The following is a 6,754-nucleotide window of genomic DNA, read 5'->3' on the forward strand; positions in this document are numbered from 1 at the left end:
TTACACCAGCGACTAGTACTAGGTGTTTTATCCTGCCAGGTAAAAGGATTAACCTGCCACCTTGTTTAACACGACCACCTGCCCCCTAGGTGTACTTAAAGATTCCTATCTAGGAAAAGGACTACCCAATTTAAACCCACCTGGCGTCCTTGTGTACCTTTAACGGCGTCCACTCTATGGCAAATATTCAGTGCAATCGCCGGAGTAAATATAATTATTTTATATCTTCATATACATCACCTCTTACAGTAGTAATATGTGATCATATTTTTCTCTTTTTAAATCCAATTTCAGTACAGAACTGTCAAGGGCATTGCAGAGGTCAAGAGAACTGCTGAGTTCAAGGTGACTGCAAAGGTCAAAGGCAATGTGATGATCAAGGTCTAAGGAAGTCATTAAACAAATCGAATAAAATCAGCTCCAGTATATGACTGGTATTTGTATTAACCATTGAGGAATTGATGTAAAGGGACGGAACTAAATAAAACGAAACCTTAGCTCGATGTTCTAACGACTTGACACTTAATAAATAAAACATCTCTTTCTATCACACTTACACACACACACACACACACGCGCGCACACACACAAATATATATTCGCACACACTCACACATATATCTATACAGTATTTACGTATATTTCCATTTATGTTTGTATGTTTGTATGCATGTATGCATATGTATATAAGTGTGTGTGTGCATGCGTGTGCATGACATGTATATCTATATATGTATGTATGTGTGCGTGTGTGAAGATAGATAGATAGATAGATAGATAGATAGATAGATAGATAGATAGATAGATAGATAGATAGATAGATAGATAGACAGAGATGGATAGATAAATAGATAGATAGATAGATAGATAGATAGAGATAGATAGATAGATAGATAGATAGATAGATAGATAGACAGAAATAGATAGATAGATAGATAGATAGATAGATAGATAGATAGATAGATAGATAGATAGATAGATAGATAGGGAGGGAGGGAGGGTAAGTGAAACGAACCACCTGAACCTAGAGCTCTTTTAGCAATCCAACCGGGATAATCTCCTTAAGGATAATCTCCACTTTTTACTCACAAACCTTCGAGAAGCTGAATGGACTAACGGATGCTGCTCGTTCTTTTCTCATTATCTTTTTTTTTACTTGTTTCAGCCATTAGATTGCGGCCATGCTGGGGCACCGCCTGGAAAAATATTTAGCCGAATTTATCCTACTTATCGGTTTCTTTTGCCGAATCGCTAAGTTACAGGTACGTAAACACACCCGCACCGGTTGTCAAGCTGTAATGGTAGTAGTGGTAGTAGTAGTAGTGGTGGGGCAAACACAGACACAAAGACACTCACACACACACACATGTATATATATATATATATACACACACACACACACATATATATATATATATATATATATATATATACATAACAGGCTTCTTTCAGTTTCTGTCTTCTAAATCCACTCACAAGGCTTTGGTTGGCCCTCGTCTATAGAAGATGACACTTGTCCAATTGCCACGCGATGGGACTGAACCTGGAACCATGTGGTTGGGAAGCAAACTTCTTGCCACACAGTCACGCCAGCGCCTAAAGGTAAAAGAACCTCTTTCAATCATTTGACTGTGGCCATAATGGGCCATCACCTCGAAGAATTTTTGTCAAACGAATCCACCCTGTACTTATTTTTGAAGTCTGGTACTTATTCTATTGTTCTGTTTTGCCGAAGCGCTAAGTTACAAGGACGTGAACACACTAAGCGGCGGTGGGGGACAAACACACACACACACACACGGCGGGCTTCTTTCAGTTTCCGTCTACCAAATCCACTCGCAAGGTTTTGGTCGGCCCAAAACTATAGTGGAAAACATTTTCTCAAAGTGCCACGGAGTTGGACTGAACCCGGAACCATGTGGTTGTGAAGCAATCGTTTTACCACACAGCCACGACTCTGCCTACATAGAGTTGAAATACCGTAATGTGTAATGACATGAAATGAAACGTGGCCATACAGACTGTTTTATGTTTAACTACACTACATAACAGTGAGCCAACGAGGGAACTTCTACGTGGTCGCCCTACAAGCTAGAAATAACAACTTTCACCCTGTCATGTTTTGTTAAAGGACGCATTGGAAAGTGGTGTTCAAATGGCACTATGACAGCAGAGAAAATAGATGGTTAGAATTCTGGTTTAAGTAACACATATAACCCTTTTAACTTCTATTTTTTTGAATTTTCGGAAAATCTTTGGGGGTTTGTGTTTTACTCACGGGAGTTCATATGGGTATGCAATAAATAAATAAATAAATAAATAAATAAATGTGTGTGATTTAAGAACGATTTAGTTGTTTTTAGCACATCTCACGACCACCTGATACCTTCCTCGTTTCTTTGTCACTCTGATATGCATTGATGTTTTTCAATATTTTTCTCCACATAAACACGTTTTATGGAATGATGATTCACCAAAGGGTGGTTCATTGCTGGAATTTAAGCAAAAATTTCCGACTGTCCGTTTCTTAAACTCTGATTTTAAAATGACAATTCGAAAAAGAGTGGAACTTTTAGGATTTATGACAAGTGGAGGCTTAAAAAAAAAATTAATATATATAATTGTATGAATTCTCGTGTGTAGAACACAAATTCACAATAATTTTCTGAAAATTCGAAAAAATCTAAAATGTTATGAGGGGTTATATAAGGGTGCTTAGACCAGAATCCCACCAATAGACAGTATATTGTATGAGGTAAAGTCAAGCAAAATATATTGCAGTATTTAGGTACCACATTTTACATACGGAGGTCAATGGATCGGTCATCCATCAGTAATCGACGAAAGTATATATCAGTGAAGTACGGGGTCTGATTTCATATTCTTATAAAACTAGGGCCGTCTTAATATTATAGGGTCCCTGGCACAGCAGCACACATGTGACCGGCCCTTTATATTCACCTGTAGTACACATAGATGATTATAAGGACCTCTAGACATATGGGGGACCCCGGGTCACTATCTAATGTGCCCTTGTCTTAAGATGGTACTGCTCAAAGGATCTTAGTCGTGAAAGGGATTATATCGGAATAAAAGAGAGCTAAAAAAAAAAGCTTCACTATAGGTTTACTTCATCAGGAAACATGAAGTCGATAAAGCCTGTACGAGGTTATGCGACCAGCTAGAAATACCAATCAAATTCCCCTCAACAGCAATCTTAAAATTGGAGATATATATTGGTTGATGTAGACTTAGATATAGACTATGTTAATATATAGATATATGTGCAAGTGTGTGTGTTTGCGTGTGTGTGTGTGTGTGTGTGTGAGGGTGTGTGAGTATGTGTGTGTGAGCGTGTGTGTATGTGTGTGTAAATATATACGCGTATATGTATGTATGCATGCATATCTGCATGTGTGTATGTATATATATATATATATAATATATATATATATATATATATATATATATATATATTATATATATATATATATGTATATGTATATATATATATATGCATATATGTATATATGTATATGAATGAGTTTGTATATATGTCTGTATGTATGTATGTATGTATGTATGTATGTATGTATGTATGTATGTATGTATGTATGTATGTATGCTTGTGTGTGTGTATGTATGTATGTATGTATGTATGTATGTACGCATGCATGTATAGCTAAGTACACTACATGACAAAGAACTCCTTTAGTGCTCTTTCAACGGCCCAACATGTTTCAGGAGTTTAAAACACTAACTCAGTGTTTGTGAGCGCATGTGCGTGTATGCGCGTCTATCTCTCTATATGTATGTAAGTACATAGATTTCTCACTGTGTCTATCCGTCTGCATACTCCTATGCTTCTATGGTAATGTGAACGTATGTATGCATTTATCTATCCATGAGCTGGACTATTCATTTCTTTATATGCATGCGTATTTGCTGGCATATCTCCTCTCTCACAAACACCCTCTCATACACACACGCACATTCACTCTCACAGCATACATACATGCATACATACATACATACATACATACATACATACATACATACATACATACATACATACACATACATATATACATACATACATACGCACATACATACATACACTCAGGCATGCATAATGCATATTATCTCTATATATCTAGATAGAAATAGATAGACAGACAGACAGACAGATAGATAGATAGATAGATAGATAGATAGATAGATAGATAGATAGATAGATAGATAGATAGATAGATAGATCAGTTTTTTGCCAGTCTAGGATATATGTAGGTATGTATATATATATATATATATATATATATATATATATATATATATATATATATATATATATATATATATATATATATACATACCTACATATATTCTTATGAATATATGCAGCGTGCATGTAAATATGAATATATGCATGCATGTCTGTCTGTATGTATGTATGTAATAGATGTCAGTGTGTATGTATATATATATTTGTAATACAATTAAACTAAGATCGCTCAATAATGATATCTGCCATCGACTCGGTTCCACTGTTGTTTTAATAAGAGGGTATCAGTCGATTAAATCGATTGACCCAAAACATGACTGGTACCTATTATCATCGACCCCGGGCGTGTAAAATGCATAAGCTCAAACACAAAGGGACCTAAGTCAATACCACCAGGCATTTTTGCTGAAACCTCTTATAATTCTACAAATACCTCATATCCGGAGTATCTCTCAGAGTTCAAGAGGGAAAAGTCAACCGATATCATTATCAATTGATCCTATAGGGGGTCAGTGGAGGCGCAATGGCCCAGTGGTTAGGGCAGCGGACTCGCGGACATAGGATCGCGGTTTCGATTCTCAGACCGGGCCTTGTGAGTGTTTATTGAGCGAAAACACCTAAAAGTTCCACGAGGCTCCGGCAGGGGATGGTGGTGATCCCTGCTGTACTCTTTCACCACAACTTTCTCTCACTCTTACTTCCTGTTTCTGTTGTACCTGTATTTCAAGGGGCCGGCCTTGTCACTCTCTGTGTCACGCTGAATATCCCCGAGAACTACGTTAAGGGTACACGTGTCTGTGGAGTGCTCAGCCACTTACACGTTAATTTCACGAGCAGGCTGTTCCGTTGATTCGGATCAACCGGAACCCTCATCGTCGTAACCGACGGAGTGCTTCCATCCATAGGGGTTCAAGACACTTATATTCAGCGTAGCAATATTCTGAATTTACTGTTTCCGTTCAGAGCTGCGACGGAAGCCAGGAAATTAAATAATAAATAATCACAAATGGTAATTAAACGGTTGTTGTCAGAGTTAGTGGTACCAGAATCATGCTCGAGCATTATTTGCCGTATCCACTTCTTAACTTTATCAACCGTTTATTATTATCTAAAAGTTATATATTAACTATATAGCTATATATAAGAGCTGTACATTAACTTTATAGTTATAGTTATAGAGTGTACGTATAATCTTACAATTTAACTATTTTTTTATACACACACACCACACTTCATTTAATATACATACATGCACAGACGCACACCCACCCAGACTTTATATATATATACATATACATACTTACATACATACATACATATATATATATTATTTATATATGTATATATATATATATTATATATATATATATATATATATATATATGTATGTATATATATATATATATATATTATAGACACACACCACATATATATATGTACGTATATATAGGCACAAATACATACTTTATATATACATATAGAAAAATAAACACACACGTACACACATGTATATATATATCGGTTTGTGTATGTGTGTGTGTGTGTGTGTTTATGTGTGTGTGTTTATGTGTGTGTGTGCGTCTGAGTATGTGTATATTGGTGTCCGTTGCTTATCGCACTGAGTACGTATGAACGCAAATACGTAAACATACAACAACGCTGCCCACACACATACGAACACAGACACAAACACACAAACACACACACATTCAGACACATAAACACACACACACATTTAAACACATCTTTATAATACTTTATAATATACACTGACATTATTACTTTCCTTACAGATTAATGAGTAGCACGTGTGTCTGCTGCAGAATGGTAAATATGTGTGGTCTCTTGAGCGGATGGCGGCATTCAAATGTGGTGGGGCTTTGTTATAGTAGCTATTTCTATATTTTGTTGGAATATTACATCGACAGACAAGCCACGTACACAAACAAGTCAGACACTTTACATATACACAGATAGGCAATTCAAAGATAAATATCAGAGACTTGTGTGTGTATATATATATATATATATATCATCATATATATATATATACATATATTATATATATACATATATATATATACATATATATATATATATATATATATATGTTATACAAATACTCAATAAACACACAACACATACAACCGATATATATATATGTACATGTGTGTCTCTATGTGTGTACGTGTGTGGTACATATTTCTATATGTATGTATACAAGTTGTATTTATGCCTATATATATGTATACAACACACACACACACACAATATATATATATATTATATATATATATATATTATATATATTATATATCTATAATATATATATATATTATATTATATATACAGATATATATGTGTGAGTAGGTGCACGCACGCGAGTGTGTGGGTTGTGTACGTATGTCTATCTCTCGATATATATATGTATATATTACATATATATGCATGTATGTATGAATATATAATATA

The sequence above is a fragment of the Octopus sinensis genome, linkage group LG7 (genome assembly GCF_006345805.1).
Source record: "Octopus sinensis linkage group LG7, ASM634580v1, whole genome shotgun sequence".
Classification (NCBI taxonomy): Eukaryota; Metazoa; Mollusca; class Cephalopoda; order Octopoda; family Octopodidae; genus Octopus; species Octopus sinensis.